Source organism: Manacus candei, unplaced genomic scaffold, assembly GCF_025592945.1.
Source record: "Manacus candei isolate 608988 ecotype Guabito, Panama unplaced genomic scaffold, ASM2559294v1 h1tg000028l, whole genome shotgun sequence".
NCBI classification, from domain to species: Eukaryota; Metazoa; Chordata; class Aves; order Passeriformes; family Pipridae; genus Manacus; species Manacus candei.
The window spans coordinates 19,783,760-19,801,625 of NW_026138076.1; positions in this window are offsets into that span (position 1 = coordinate 19,783,760).

A 17,866-nucleotide genomic window follows, 5' to 3' on the forward strand; every position below is an offset into this window, starting at 1 on the left:
TGATAATATGTCAGGAAAAAGAGCAATAATGCTGTCGAGTGATTGTGCATTTATTTTGGTATTGTATTGGGATTTTTTTCTAGGGTGGAGAGGAAGAGTGAGGAGCTGACTAAAGCAGCCTCTTGAGAATTAACTGAAGGCATAGCTCAATGAAAATACTAGGGAATGTGTTGCAGAATATGTGTTGAATGAAATACACCGAAGAAAGTGATATTACTCAAAGAACTCTTTCTGCATACAGAATGCAAACCACCATGCTCTGATGCATAGTAGTGAAAATGGTGGAGGTGGTAATATCAGTTTCTTGGGGAAGAAATTGTTGCCATAGGCAAGAAACATCATCTCTGTGTGTAACTAGAGTTATAGTAACTAGATCAAGATCTGAAAGAAAAGTCACAGCTGTCTCCTAGGAGACTGCTTTACTACATTCCAAAATGGCATGGAGTTGATTTGGGCATCCAAATTCTAATCTGGGTACTTTTAGTATGAATGGAGAGGGGAGAAACCTGAAGATGCCATAAATAGAATTGGCAGCTGAACAGCCTACATTTCCTGTGAAAATTGCTCTTTATGTGAAAGCAGAAGTTTCCCCACACCTGTTTTACATTGCTGACTTATCTTTTTGGAAGCTTTTCTTCAAATTTGGTCACAGAAGTTTAAGCAGATGAACTTCTCAACTGGCTCACCAGGGCAGACATAGGTTCTTGAAGAGCTTTATTTCTCAGAATAATATCACTATATCTGTCTAGTTTTATCCATATATTGCAAGCTATTTCCACTATGATGAGTCTAAACATAAAAAAAGGAGAAAGAATTATCTCAGTCTGTTTATGTTTTCAGCATTTAATTGAAACAAGATATTATGATGTCTTTGAACCAAAAGTAAACTTTTGCTGCTTTGACACTGCAAAATGTAATGCTGTAAACCAACTGGATCTTTTCCAGCTCTACCTTGTGTGCCTGCGTTGGCCTAGAACCAGATTTTAATGTTACTATTGGGACTACATTTTCAAAGTAATAAACAATTAAACAGTAGCAATGTGGTAGTGAGTAAATTTTTTTACTGTAAGACTTCAGTTGGCTCAGGTTTCTGTTTCCAGTGCTTTTACAAGCAAACACTAAATTCCTTCTTCATTCTTTCCTTGGATGACTTACAATCAAAACAGAGCAAGAAAAGTTCAGTATCAAAATTTTATAAAATAAAGAATGTTTTATTAATGATTTAATTCTGTGATTCTCTGCAAATTGCACTGACCTAGGCTTTTTCAAATAATGGTTTCTCTACTATTATTTTTATACTTTCTGTTGATGGAAAGACAGGACCGAGGCTACCTACTATACCAAGTGTCAATGAACTCTAAGTTCTATTAGTTTGATTGTTATGGACTGCAATAGTCATGGAGAAAATAATATAATAGTGAATGAGAAGAAAGCTTTAAGGGAATTTTTGTAACAACTATCCAACACTGACTTTCTTGTGGGACAGGAAAACGCATATGAAAAGCTGTCCCCATCCTATAATTTTGTGCGTTCTTGGAGACTTATGTTCATACTTTTAACTCAGATTTTCTCTCTCCTGTATCTCAAATGGAAAGCTCTATGCTGTCCAATATAATAAAATGACTGTAGGAGTGTTCTGTGTAAGTGCCACATAGTGTCTGTGCTCAAGAAGTAATATCTGAACTTCAACCTTGTGGTGTGCTAAATTTAATGATAACTTAATATCCAGTCCGAATAATCGATGGGCTCACTTGTAGAGAGAAACTTTTAATTCAAAACTCCCAAAGGACAAATATAAGAGCAAAAAGACAGAGACAAATATAAAAGCAAAAGAGAAAAAGATCCAAATTTCATCAGCAAGAAAAACCTTACCATCTCAAAGGTCTCATCCTATACTTTGGATACACTGTTTATTATCAGTGGAAATGTTAGACAGTGCTGGACAGAAATCTGTAAACCCTGAGAAGTAGTGATTTTTTTCTGGTTGTTAATTTCTTTGATCTTCACAGGTTTCAGCAGCGTGGGCCTCAAGGCACACATGGTGTACCAGCGTGCTCCCAAATCTGTGGTACATAGGTTGCTGCTCTGAGCTCCAGAATGGGCTGAGACAGTGCCTCTACCTCAGCAGAGATCACAGACATAGAATCATAGCATCATAGAATCAGCTGGGTTGGAAAAGACCTCTGAGATCATCAAGTCCAACCCTTGATCCAACACCACCATGGTTACTAGACCATGGCACTAAGTGCCACATCCAGCCTCATCTTAAAAACCTCCAGGGATGGAGAATCCACCACTTCCCCGGGCAGCCCATTCCAATGCCTGATTACCCTCTCCGTAAAGAATTTCTTCCTAATATCCAACCTAAATCTCCCCGGCACAGCTTAAGACCATGCCCTCTTGTCCTACTGCTGGTTGCCTGGGACAAGAGACCAACCCTCACCTGGCTACAACCTCCTTTCAGGTAGTTGTAGAGAGTGATGAGGTCTTCCCTGAGCCTTCTCTTCTCCAGGCTAAACAACCCCAGCTCCTTCAGCCTCTCCTCACAGGACTTGTGCTTGATTCCCTTCACCAACCTTGTTGCTCTTCTGTGGACCTGCTCCAGCACCTCAATATCATTCCTGAACTGAGGGGCCCAGAACTGGACACAGTACTCAAGGTGTGGCCTCATCAGCATTGAGTACAGGGGAAGAATCTTTTCCCTGGACTTGCTGGACACACTGTTCCTGATCCAGGCCAGGATGCCATTGGCCTTCTTGGCCACCTGGGCACACTGCTGGCTCACGTTCAGCTTCCTGTCAATCCAAACTCCCAGGTTCTTTTCTGCCTGGCTACGCTCAAGCCACTCTGTGCCCAGCCTGATATGGCCTATCAAGTGTTGCAACATCTGCTGAGTGCAAGATGTTTATTGTCACTTTAAAGTAAAAATAATTTTTATTTGGCTGGATAAAGCAACTACCTTTGCAGAGATACATCCTCATTTTTATCTGTGCTTCAAACACACAGGCTAAAGATCACAGTCATACTGTTGCTGCACAGACTGCTGCACAGGTAAATCCTCTCCAGAAGGTTACACAGATTGATTAAGGAACATCTCCCATGGCTGCCTTTGGCTGTCCCAAGTGTCTTCTGTCCTGCTGCAGATGAAGATGTTTAAATCTGTGCTAGAGGAGGCCAAGGAGTCTCCACAGCCAATGTGAGGTCCTGACATTCTTGTTTTCTTTCCTACCTTGCCTATACATAGAGGTGGAAGGCTGATCTGACCTGCAGTTATAGGGCTTTATAGCTTTCTTTCAGCATACCATCAAATAATTCACAGTTTTTAAAAAAAATCATCTGCTCTTACAACAATCTCATTTTCTGGTTGACAGGTTGTGAAAAAAAATTTAAAAATCAGATTTCATACTACTTCTGTGTCATGCAGAATGTTCCATATCGGAATACAACCCTGTAAAGAGCAAAGACCAAATGTAGCAACTTTCTTTGGATTTAATATGGAAAGCCACCATACATTATACACCCCAACAAAGTAAAATGTTGAAACAGAGTGTATACCTACAAGAATGTAATGTTGCAGGTGAGGTGACATGCTCAAACATCAGTGCATGCTCCCACTTAGCTGGGTCAAGCCTTTGAGTTTGCTATTCATATGGTAACTGCCACAAAAGAGACTTTGGAATTGTGTTGAATGTGATTTTATTTACACACAGATCCCCATGTTTTCCTACTCTTCTTATTTAGAAGACACACCTGTGTTGCTTCTGTGTGTGTAGCATGAATCAAAGGTGCTGAATGGAGCTGAAATGACACAACTTTGCGAAGCCTAGCCATGATGAGTGTTGAGGTATAAAAAATAGATTCCAATATTTATTCCTGCAAGATTTTATTCAATCCAGTTTCATCCACAAAGTAACCAATGTCATGAGTTTAGGAAGTAAGTGAACTTACACATAAGCTCAGAGCAATTGTGGTCTAAGGGGAAATGGAATTTTCTGACACCACATCTCTTGTGTAGAAGTTACATTTATCATCCACATTCCTCTTGGAATGCACTGTGTCTTTGAAAACAGAAGAAAGTACATTTATTAATGTCCCTGTAAATAACCTCACCCATTTCCTTTGCTGTTTTTTAGCAAAGAATTGTATTTGGATACTAAATTTAAGCAATCTCTGCCAGGGAAGAAGAGCAGAGTACAGCAGAATCAGTAGAAAGTGCCAAGTTGGAAGAAAACAATTTGAAATTATCTTTCTAGCTTAGTTCAGAAAATCAGAAACATAGTTTATGTCTGGATTTTCTTAACAGTATTAAGCAAAGATAAAAAATTCCAAACAAAACCACAGAATATTAGAGACAGACTTTCTAAGATGCTTCCAAAGATGCATTCACTAAGCTTGTACACACACTTCTTGCCCAAAAGCTCTCATGATTACACAGATCATGACAGTGCAGACTTCACACATCATAGAAGCTAATTTTTCATTTTAATCAGCTAACACACAAGCTGGAGATCCAAAATGACAAGTTGGTGTCTGGTTTTTTTGTTGTTGTTGTTGTTGTTTTAAGAAGAGAAGACATATCATTGAAACAGGAATAAACTATTGAATATTGTAATTAAAGCTTTTATACTTTTAGTTAATAAAATAAATATATAGATATACATTATACCTTCTCTGAGTATGTCTCACAGAAGAAAAGAAGACCAGAGTAAAAAGTTGGCCATGGAAGTCAATCAGGCTTTTCCAATCTCATTTACGTCAGGAGCACTTCACTCACAATCTTAATGCTAAAGTGGTGTTCTAGAATAAGTATGATGCACAGAACAACAGAGAAACATGATTTCAAGAATGATAAAAAGAAATTCATGAAAGAACTCATCACGTTATTTATAAATTTGGTACATAAATTTACTTTAATTTCAGAATTTGCTAGGTAAATTAGAATTATGGTTGAAGAGCTGTAAAAAAGCTGTGAAGAAAGGAATCGTATCAGCAAACAGACATAAAATTTGCTCCTTCTACTTGCTTGCATGGGGGTCTCAGGTTTTTTTCAGTAAATATACAGTTTGGACATTGATCAAATAATTCTTTTTTTTCCTTCTAACTAGAAACTTACCTCTAGTTAAGGCACTCTCTCCCTTTTTTTTTTAGTCTTCCTTTTAAATCCTTTTTTAGCCCCCAAAGATTAGGACTGGTTTTAGTCCAACCTTATGAGAATCCTTTCATGTTACTTGTATTTGTATGCAGTAATTACATAAAGATTTCCTTAACCCTTACCCAATGATCCCTAAGAAGGATTAAGAGCAACTTTTCCATGAGAGAGTCCAGTCAGCTGTACTTGCAGACCACTTTCTAATGTTTTTTAACCTTGTGTCATTTGGACTTCCCTTTCCAAACAGATACATTTCAGTAAGTGGCTCATTAGCATCACATAGGACAAGAAACCTTACTTTTTTCCTTTTAAAACTACCATATCCTTAGCTATATATCTCTGGTGTTTGTACTGATATTACAGCCACTTCAGTAAATTGAAGCTTTTCCACAGATCTCTACTCCAAATCAGCGCCAGCCTCAATTCTTCGACTGAGGCAAATGCCAGACGTTGTTTATACAGTGGTAATCAACATGGTAAATTTAGAATATAACAGAATAAATTATGATAAATTTGCTGCCTCAGGATAAAGATAACATATGGGTAGAGTCAGTGGTTATCTCTTAAAAAAGGGGGAAATTGATGAACAGACATTTTTTTTTCTTTCCAGGCTATCAGAATAAATTTTTTTTTCCCCTCTGGGATTTTTAGAAAAAGAAGATGGGACATGTGGATCTCATGAACTCTGATGCTAAATACAGCTACAACTTTTGAAAGACTGTCTTCCCTATATTTCAAGTTGAACTACATGTTCTTTCTTTAGCATTAAGAGTTGTTTTCTTTCTTTCTAATTTTTTTCCCCTGTCTTCTCTCCAGAAGTCAGGAAATGAACTGTGTGTCATCAGAGTGCAAAGCACTACAGAACTCAGGGGGCCTAATAGCAATGGTGCTTTTTTTCCCCACCTCAGCAGCATGATTTGCTGTTCCCAGAGGGGATTTCAGATTCATCTGCTAGTGGAAAATCAGTGATGGTGTTGGTTTGGGGGGTTTTGGTGAGGGTTTATTGTTGGGTTTATTTTTTTTTGTTTGTTTGGGGTTTTTTGGTTTTGTTTTTGTTTTTAACCTCAGAATATTTATTAAAAAAGCCCAAACCCCAACACATCTTTTCACTGAGCATGGGATTGCACTTCACTTTCCTTCTCAAACTTAGTGCTTATTTTTTTTAACAAAGTCAATTTACCTGGAGAATGAGTTTTCAGAAAACATCCATTCCAAATGCAAACTATATTCAGAGTAGACTGACATTTCTCTCCCTCTGTCAAATACCTGCACTGGGCCCAAAATTTGTGGGAGGAAAATCACATGTTTGTACTTAGTATGTAACTTTGACAAATTTGCAGGGGAATGAAGATGATTAGGATCTAACTAAATCCTAATCTACCTCCAAAGCATGACAGTCCTATGTAATAGATGTCACCTGTCTGTATTGGGACATTTCGTAAGCAAAATACTGCAGCTAGAATACACACACACGAACGTACAGTCAGTCCTTTGTTAAAGTAACAGGCAGAATTATGTTTCTTCAACTTAATTTTCCACTTCTGCCTTTCAACTCCACCAAACTTTAAGTATGTGTCTAAGTTCAACAGGCTTTAATAGGATTCAAACACATGCTTTGCCTCACTAAGGAGGAAACTCATCTGTCTACTCACTTAAATTATGCATTTTGCTGAATGGGAGACTTCATGCTACATCAGTACTGAGAGAAGATGTGAAGGTGGAAGCCCAAAACCTAATAACAGTTATTTGTCCATTCTCCAGGTCACGGCAAGGACGATGAGCAGGCAGAACCTCTTCATTTTCATCTTCCTCTTGATACATTATTTGAGCAAGGGATATTCCAAGCAAAACAGGTACATCTAGGCCAGGGAGGTACCCACATACCCAGCCCTCTCAAAAGTGTTGCTCAGAGCTACCTAGGGGATAAACACTGACAGTTGGTAGGCCAGGCATCTTAGGGGCTGCTACAGTATTGACTTTAACCTCCAGAATGTTAGCAAAGGAGCAAAATTCCATCATCATGTCTATTTTTTTTAAGTAAAATAGCTTTTCCCATTTTCCAGAATATCCTAAGTCAGTAAGAAATATTTATAGAACACAACATGGTATCAGTTACAGTACCAGGGGTTTTTTGGTGAGGACCTGAACAGGACCCAGTTGTATTTCCATGCAGAGAGGCACAATTCCTGAACTTGCCTGAGTTCATCCCAGGGGGCTGCTGTGGTGACTATCTATACTCATTGCAACCCAGACTCAGAAAAACCCATCATCAATCACTGAGCCTGTTGGAGAACAACTAGAAGCACTTAATTCTCTGTACCTTAACCATTTCAACCTTTTCCCTCATGCCTCATTCTCTTTTTTGCTCACTCACTGCAGCCGCACAAAACGTCATAACATTTCAGAAAGATATTTACAATCTCAGGCATCCAAGTGACCAGCATTTCCCTGTGACCTTCTCACCCTACCAGTTAGCTGTCGAGTTTTTCTATGTTGTGCCCTTACAGAAATTTTTCTTAGGCTTCTATAGCTTAAACACAGCCATTCCAATGTTAGTGCTTGTAAAGTTTACATTTGTCTGGAGTGTGACTGCTCTGTGGGAGCAAAATACCATCTACCTGGCACAAGTGCCTAACCCTGTAAACCACAGTTTAATCTGGCAGCACAGAGCACTTGGGAAATTTAACACATTACTGAGCTGTAAATATAACTTCAAATTTCCACTGACTCCTGCCTTCAACCAGACAAATTTTGCAGTTGGCTACTACCACTCCTAAAATGAAGGTATTTGTATTTTTCATATTGAAACACAACAGATGAGTTTAAATATATAACCTAATAAGGGCTTTTTCTGTGCTATTTGAGAAGAAAACCCCTTGCACTTGGAAATCATGTTTCCCATTAAAAAAAACAAACCCAAACACCAAAACAAAAACCAGAGTTTAAATTCACTCAGTAAAATAACCCCACAACACGCAATCTGAAATACCATATAAACAAGCCACTTAAAGCGTGCTTCAAAGATGGTTATTGCATTAGCATAGGCAGGACATTCGGTAGAAAAAAATGCCTCTAGAGAGAATAAAAGAAATAAAAATAAAAAATCTAATGTTAAATTGATTTTCTTACTAAAGTCTATAGCAATGATGAACTTTGAAACACTTTGAGAAATAACACAAGAGAACACTGAAAATTTTCCCTGTTAACTGGGAGTGTGGACGACCTTGCCCTGATTTAAATGTTTGTGCATATGCAGACATATCAAGGTAGATAGATCAATTGCATTTAAGTAAGCAATGCAAAGCCACTGAGAGTTCCTACCAGCTCTACTTTCCATCAGGAGTCACTGGAGATTCTACTGTTCCTAGGGACATCAGCTTAGCTCCTGTCCTGGAGCTGACAAGCAGCATGGATTGGCAGATAGCCCTGATACACTCACTGAAGTGTACTGTCTCTTCCATCAACTGTGTTTACTTTTTAGGGTACAATCGTTGCAATTGCTCATTCTGCAATTAGAAGTTTCAGTGAGAACAAACCACACTCGGTTTGAAGAATGACCACTCACACTGGTTTCCTGTTCTATTTTACTGCTTAAAACGTGGCAGCAACTCAAAGTCTAAACCCAGTACAGGGCCTCCTCATTTTAACTGAGGTAGATCCTCTTGTGAGAGGACAGGCTGAACCTCCAAGAAGTTTCAGTCTTTCAGAGGGATTTGCAGAGACAAAAGCCAGGTAAGTGCTTTGCTTTTCCTAAATACCATCCAGAAACAAGCACAAGACAGGGAAAAGAGATGCTACTGTGGAGCATATTATTTTACAGGTGGACAACTGAGGCAGAAGAATATTTTAAAAGTACCTCTTAAACTGTTTTAAAAGTGTTGAAAATATGAACCTAAGTGAACTCGTCAAGGTTACAGAGGCAGCCTTTACCTGAATGTGAAAATAGATGCATGCGTCCGAATTCCATGTCAGACTCATAGTAGTCTTTTTCTCAGCCAATTTGTGCATTAAAAATATCCAGAAAAGCCTCCATTTGTAGGAAGTCAAAGTTTCAGATGAGCAATTCTTGTAACTGAAAAGACATACTAAATCCAGGGGAATGAATCATTCACCAGAAAAGAGAGAGTTAACTGCATATTCACACAGCAAAGATAGAATATATCACTTTTTTCCATGCTGTAGTTTGCTCCATACTTTTAAAATGTATTTAGACTGAGTGACCATGTATGCAAAGGAAAACTTTACAAGCAGATAAGTCTTCGAGAACTGAGTGTCTGCCAAGACAAAAGTGTGTGGTTTATTTTAAAAGGAGGAGTGGTTATCACTCAGAACATACTATTTCTGTTAAGCAGTGAAGGTAAAAATTAATCCTTAAAATTTTTACTTGTCCTTAAAATAGAACTTTCAAGAAATAAATATCACAGTTTTTAGCCTATACTGAAATAAAAAGAAGATAGCAATTTTTATAGAGGAACGTTTTTAATACAAAAGGAAGCATATTTTGGAAAACTGTTTAATGGAGAAATGAAACTCCAGTACAAAGGAGCTCTTACATACAGGTGTTATGTATTATAATCTGCATTACAGTACTATACTATCCACATGAGACCATGTACAATTAAAAGCTTCTGGACTTTATTCAGGTTTGTGGGTTTCATTCTAATTTAATATACAGCAAGTCTTACTTCCGTAGACGAGTACCTCCACTGGCTTCGGTGAACCCTCAGACTTTCTAGTGGCATAAGTATTGAGACTCTTACTCATTTCTGTTTCAGTTCTCAGATGTCAGTGTGCAAGAGTGAAAGCTCAGAAAATTTTTTATATTTACCATTTTCAAGAAAAAGTAAAGAAAACAGAAGACTTCATATTTCTTACGGTTTATCTCAAAATGTCTTGTCAAGACCAAAATGAACTTCTCCCTCTTTTTATAAGACTAAAAGCAGGTTTTTACTCCAGAGGCAAAAATGGATCAATTCAACAGAAATCAGAGAGAACTTCAGAAGATTAAAAGTCATGCAAGGCAGAATCACATCAAATCCATATCATCTGTTTAACAGAACAAAAACAACAGGAAAAGCACATTTGTATTAACTTCTTCTTTTCAAAGTAGTGTTCACTACTATAAGTTACTGTATGGTTCTTAATACTGTATGAGTTCTTAATTTATATCAACTGGGGGATATTTTATTTGTTCAAAGAATTTGTTTTTAGTCCATATACTGAAGAAATTTAAGTTCACACCTTTGTTTTTGATATATCTAAAAAAGTTTAACACATTACATCACTCTCTCTCTTGCCAGTAAGTAAACCCATTTGCTCCAGACAACTGAGAACCTTTTGGGAACTCGAGCTGGTGCACAGGGAAGAGGGAAGAAGGGTGGTAGCCACTAGGTGGCAATAGAAACCCCTCAAATAAACTATCATTCCTCACACTTTCTATGCCATTCAAGAGCTATCAATTTCAACTAAGGTGTTGAATCAAAAGAAAGCAAACAAAATTTCATATTTATCATTAAACCCCAGCACAATTTTCAGTAAGGTTAATTGGAAACAAGTGATTTATCACTGTAGTACTTTAATTTCTTTTACTTATCTTCATATTTTCTCCCAAGATCATTATTTAACATGCCATGCAGTAGGAAAAAATATTTTCAATTATTATTTCAGAATTATTGGAGAGTACTGTGATAATTTCAGTTATGCTTAATAAATTTATCACTCTGCCATAGCTACAGAAGTCAGATGGATGAAATTACTTTTCTGAGTTTGGAAAGCATTAACAGACTTAAATTACTACTGACTTAGCTTCTGATTGTATTAAACATTTTTTTCTCAAGTTCTAAAATCTCGGTGACCCTTACAGGGGACTTAAGAAGAAAATTAGTCTCCAAATTAGGTCTAAAGTTACATATAGTAAAGTATCTTAAGTGAAGAGATTCATTGTTTCAAATTTAGCACAAGAGTTTCTGTGCTAGAAAGTTCCTTGTTTGTATATATGCAACTCACCAAAATGCTAAAAATTTCACACTGCTCGTTTTTGCAACTTGTGAGTTAGTAAAACTAAAAGTCACAACTTAATGCACATACACATCGTAACAGAGTTAAGATTGTGGACTTCAGTTGCAGGAAGATATGAGTGTATAAATTTGGTGTTGCCATTTTCAAACCCTAGATTTTTCAACTTCAGCATCTTTTTAATGTTAGTCTTGCATATAATTTTTTTCTGTACAAACAAAGCCTCCTGTAGTGAACTCCTCCTTGACCTTATCATGGTCGTTCAACTACTGAACATTGAAACTTATACCCCTAAGTGCCAGGAGTGCAGGGGCAGGACCAAAGAGAATAAATTATCAACTTTTGAAAAAACTGTGTCCAGATCTGGTTTTTGAAAGTTCAGCCTGTTTTCTGTTTACAATGCCATTTACTTGACATAGAAATGCATTTTTTTCATTGATATTTTTTGTCTACAGCTTTGAAATACTGAGAAACAACATTAAACTCTTATTAAAATTGAAATATATTCACAGGCATACACGTGAACACTGCCTGATATCTGCAGACTTTCCCTTAAAAACGTGACTAAAAATACATTTGAAAAAAATCCGGTTTAAAATTTGAAATCATTATTTTCCTGTTTGCAAGTGTTACAGAGTCATACACCTTTTATTCTTTACCAGAACAATTAATTTTAGGGAGGATCTGAAGGTGACATAATTGTATAAGGTATACTTTACTTAAATAACAAAAAAAGGCAAAAGGACGCAGTAAGCATAGGTACACCATTTTATTCCCAAATATTCCCAAATATTTTATAAAAATCTGAAGCATTCAGGGTGTAACTAATTTTTATTTTATTCCTCTACAGCTAGCATTAATAAACACAATGAAAGAATACATATATACCCTTCCTGCCATTTCCTTTTTGTTTAGTCCATCTGGTTGCTCAGGTCTTGTGGTTATGTACATATACAGCATCTAGAGATTCTGGTACTAAACAAAGCAAAAATTATACATCAAAGTTACCAGACAAGTATGAATAAAATAATAATAAATTGAATTTGAAAGTGTTGCTTTATTGCTAGGTTATTGGGAGAAAGATTTATAAAATCTCACAGGTATAAACATACAGAGGAAATCAATATTTTCTCAGATTTGCGTCAATCAGTTTAAAAAAACCCATATCTGACAAGTGGACAACAAGCCACATAAGGTGTTCTTATAGACAAAAGATCATTGAAGTACTGACACAGGCTTGTGAATTCACTTAAAGAGTCACATATAAGCAGCCTTTGTGAAGCCCATGCATCTCTCCTCTGTCTGTGAGCACACAGTAACAGGCCCTAAGGAAAGAAAGCTTTTGGTTGTTAAACTTTGGTAAGCTAACATATTGTTAAAAATCTCTTACAATTATGCTAAACTCACACAGCTAGAAAAAAGAAAAAATAGGAGCAAGATAATGTTGACCTTTCATATTATCATCTCTTTTCAAAATGCTTCTTGGTAGGGCCTATTGTCCCATTTACTTCATTCACTTTGTTCTCTACCAGAGTTCTTGGGGAAATAGGGGTAAAGGGAAATAAATTCAAGTAGTTATTCATTGTTTTATATTTAACTACTATCCCAGTAGAAATTCATTCTTCCTCAGACCTGGCAGAAAAAGGCAATGGCAGGAAACAGAGTGAGAAACAGTGAAGTAGAAAGAGCAGCTGTTCTCCAACTACCATGCGAAGACGCTCCATCTGTGAAGCACTTGGAGTGACCTCAGGTGGTGAACTACCTTTCTTCTGCAGGTAAGGATGATGACTGGGTACCTGGAGAGTCCCTGATAAATGAGGAGGTTTTGTCACAGGAAAAGTCTGAAGTGTTTGCAAATCCAGCACATCTTCAGCATCTGATATTTTCAATTTTTAGCCAGGTTATGGCATTTGCTGCTAGTCCAAAGGGTGAGGAGCTTTCTAATTTCTGGGTGACTTCTATATTTTTCTTCTCCATGAGGAAGAAAACTCACAAAACTTTTTGCTAAAGGAAATTAGCCCACAGTACGTAGGAGAGATAGAGATACTGAAATCTGAGCTCTGACCAGCTCAGTAGAGAATGATCCCCAGTCCACAGGTTTTGATGCCTCAAGCTGAAGTAGTTTCAGAGGTGACCACCTCACTCACCCACTTCTCTGTTTTGAAGCAAACCTTTCTCAAAGTAGAGTCCACCTTCTCCATTGCTGCAACTCACAGCCCACAATGTTTGTTGAAACTAAAATCAAGCTGATAACCAACCCCAGCACACATCTCTGGAGTTTGGCTGGCATCACTCTGAATTTCACAGGACCCTCTAATGTACCCTTCTGTTCCTAATGGAAAAACTTAGATTTGGAGACCTCTCTGCTGTTGAGTGTTTTCAAGGGTTTGGTTTCTTTCCATTACAGTCTGATAGCTGTCACAAAGTGGAGTTGTGTTCTGGAAGGAGGGGGGTACAGGTGGTTTTCACCCAACTCCTGCAATACACCAAAGGTTGTATGCATTTTGCATACACCAAAGGTTATTTAGCTGTGCCCTTCTAACCACACAGACTTTAGCATCTTTTGAAGTTATTTTGAAATAATATCCTGGCTGTTGTTAAAAGGGCTTGTTATTTTCTTCTTTCAGCTCAGTATAAAACAAAATGCACTTAATATTTTATTCTATTTATTTAAAAGTTTATTGATTTATTAAATTAAAAGCTTTTTCTCACCCAGAAAACATTCAGAGCATTTCTCCAGATATCTATCCAACATTTTATTCTGTTCTTCAGGACTAGCCCAAATAAAGCACATGTTTTTTCTAGAATAAAATGACCTTTAGTTCCTGCTCTTCTACTCAAATGCTTTTATTTTAAAATTTGACTCATATGGAAAATAATGGAATGACAGCTTCCAAAAAAATTATCCTAAACTGATTGTAAATGAAGATTATTTTCAGCTAAAGATCTTGAGTGCATGCTTTACATTGTCATTCCTAGCTAATACAGTTCTTTAAATAGATGAAATTAAAAAACACAGTTACAATAGAAGAACAACTAAAATATGTTGGTGGTTTTCTGTTTATATTGGAGTGAGTGGGACTCGGGTATTTATAAAAGTTCAGGTATGACACAAAGGTTGTTTACATGTGGAATAAAGGAGACATTTAAAAATGGTTCATGATCAGTTTTAGGCAACTCCTTTAGCTATTCATTGTGGGAGAGCAAAAATCCCACATATATAGCATTCTTATAATTTACTTTCTGTGACATCCATTAGGAATGGTCCTGCATGATGGTAGACTGTCTTTCCTGAATCACATTTTTAGAGAAAATTTTTCAGGTGAGAAAACGTTAAAATACAGCCTCCTCTCATATACCCTCCTCTAACTCCTTTGACCAGGTTTTCAAAGTTCTACTTACTGGTTTTGGTCTGATTTCCCTTCACAGACCAGTCTTGCATTTTGCATGCTCACAGTCTTTGGTGCAGTCATGCTTGATTTACATCACTTAAGACCAAAGGTGGATACCTGGGTAAAATCTAGGCCATGTAAAAGGCAGTGGCAAAGCTCCAATTGACTCTGAAGGGGCTAAAATTTCATCCTTTTCTCTTTAAGCAAAGGCTGTCCCTTGCTCCAGCTACCCTGGGAGAAACTCTAGCACTTAATCATCAATTTCACAACTGCTTCACAAACTAATATAGGCTGAAATATTTAAAAAGAGTAGGGAAGGTAGATAAATTATTTAAAGATATACCAAGTAAGTATGAACTGAAATTTAGAGAGGTAACATATAGAGGCTGGCCGTATGGAAAAACATCCTGACTATACAGTAATCAATCCTCAATAGGAATATTAAACAAGGCCAATATTTTCGGACCGAGATGCCTAAAGTTCAAATCTAAATTCATAGTTAGGAATTCAGTTTTAAGACTACCTGGATTGAAAAGTGTGGTTCTAATCTGAATTTATCCTTCATGTTTTCATATGAACTCCACAAACTAAAGAAAACTACTGATATGACTAAACTCCTTACTTTACTATTTCAAAATAAATGCTTCAGGAAAACTCCTGTCATTTAACAACAAAACTTTCTCAGACAACTGAATAAGCACAACCAATTCTCCAAACAACAATATGCACACATCAGTACTCAGTAACATAGATCACTGCTGGGAAAATACTGCAGGGAAAATGGAATAAAGGAGAGCTATATTGTCATTAAAATTTTACTTTTAATCTTTGCTATATAAAGAAACACAGAACTTGAAAGGATTGTGGGACTTCTCTGGAATTATATGTCCTGATGCTTGAGAATAAATATTATTTTAGATCTTCTTTTAAAAATATATATTAAACATACTGCCATACTACACTATATTAAAGAGATTTCCCATTTTAATAATAAAAATAACTCATATTAGTTTGAAAGTTGCAAGATGTTAACATCAGATGGGAAACAGTTTAAAAGACAAGTGCTAAAAATAACCTTTAAAATACATTTTACGCTGATGTTTCAAAGATGAGTGAAAGTTACACTTGGCAAGGGTGTTGGATCCTTTCATATACTGGATATGTTTAGCTTTGGTATTTTCTTAACAAATGGTTAGTATTGGGCCCTATGTCCCTGGAGGAAAGACATCACCCTACAGTGACATGTTTCTATACAAACATACTCAAACCAAGGTCATCACTCACCTTCCTAAACCCTCAGTAACACAGGCCAACAACTTAATTTACAGAGAGAGGCTGTATGAAGTGTGGGACTAGCAGATCCCAGGGTCCAGTCAAGGTCTGCCACTGAATTAAGGGAACAGATGGAGTGGCTCAAGCTAGAAGAGAATTTTTTTTTCCTACTTCACCCATATATTTCCACATGCATCCCTAACTCATGCTTAACCCTTTCCCATATAGGGAGGCACATTAGCTGAAAGATATGAACACCAATTCACTTTGTTGTACCACTTCTACACAAGACCGCATATTGTCTCTAAGTTGGTGCCCAGATACTACAGTGAATTCAACAACTTCACTGCAGTTTGCAGTTCTGGCTTTCCCATTATAATTTGCATAATAGCTTCCTATTAACAAACCTGCAGGCTCAGGGTCTCTTAATCAGATCTTTAAATGATCAACAAGATTCAAACCAGATAGAGTTCAGCCATGATTTTGATTCCTCCCTTTTTCTTATTTGCATCCGACAGGTATATATTCGAGTTCCCAAGCTTTCTGATGCTGCATGTTGGCAGCCACTGGTCACTCTTTGAAAGCGAAACTATCAATCTGAATTCTTTTAAGTTTACCAGTTTTTAAAAATTATAGCTACTGACAAAGCAAGACTGGAAATATATAAACTAGTAAACCCATACATCTTATGTCCAAACATAACTATCACAAGTGTCTCTTCCCACAAGAAAGAAATGACATCACTTGGGGATTGAAAATACACAAAATTGAAGTGGTTTATCTTTCTTCAATTGAGTTTTACTTTTCCCTTTAATATTAGATAAAAATAAAAATCAAAGTTACAATAATTCAATAAGGATCAGTTATCTTGCTGGGTCTGCGAGTTTCATACCCTGACACTGAAAGATGGCAGACACACAGCAATCTCAGCAGTTCCATCAGATATAATAGGAATAAACTCAGATTTACACTTTGGGGTTTTTTGCCTGAGCTTGGCATTTAGCATGTCAGAACTTCTCTGAAGATGATCATATTCTTTGCTCAAAAAACATGAGTGATACATAAAATTTTTTTGTCTACTGTCAAGAGGCTGCAATCTTTCACAGTACGAAAGAGAATTCTGGAAAACAGAATTCTGTGAATAAACAGGTAAATATATCTGCCAGTTGTTACCTTCTTGCATATGTGCCCCTCTGCAGGAAAGTCTGGTGGTATAGACTTACAGTGTCTGATTGCATAGAAAAGGAGGGGTTGCCATCTCTTACTTTTATTCCCGTAACATCTGCTACTGGTCATTGTTACAGACTGAGGCTTTGATCTAATCCAGAATGGCTATTCCTGTGTCCTATGACTGTTTTCATAAATTAAAGCCATAGCCTTTCTCCTTCCCATTACTCTTGGTCACACTGTTTAGCATTTTTATATAACATAGAATATAGTTATCAGAGAAATATAATATACTGGTGTACATTGTTGGAAATTAATTCTGAAATCTTTAATCAGCTTTATGTACTTTACAAAGGGTCAAAATTCTTCAGGTCTTTCAAATTATTAATTGTCTCAGATTGCTTTGTAGAGTTAGTTGTGAACATTTGTTGAGAAATCAGAACCCTGTCTATCCACTGCAAATTATGAAACATCAGTAATTTGCATTGCCAGTGGTCAGAAAATTCCCTCTAATTTACTCAATATTGCAGTCTAGTAAGGAGTTATTTACCTCTTAAGAACTGTACTTCTTTGAAATGTGTTATGCACATGTAGTCCATTCTTGGACTGTACGTGCTCCTTGTGCCTGAACTATCCATGAGCACACGCACAATAAGAATGGACTCCATGTGGACAATTACTCACTGAAAAGAAGAAAGTTATTTAGGTTGTAAAGTCAAGGAGCAAAAAATTAGGAAATGCCAAATTTACTGTTGTCTGTGCAATAGTGACCCCAGTGGAGAAATTCATTATTTACTGTCACAGTGCACGAAGTCGAATTCTCTTTCCCAAGTAAAAGAAAAACGTCTATCTTCTAAATGTCTTCTTGCCA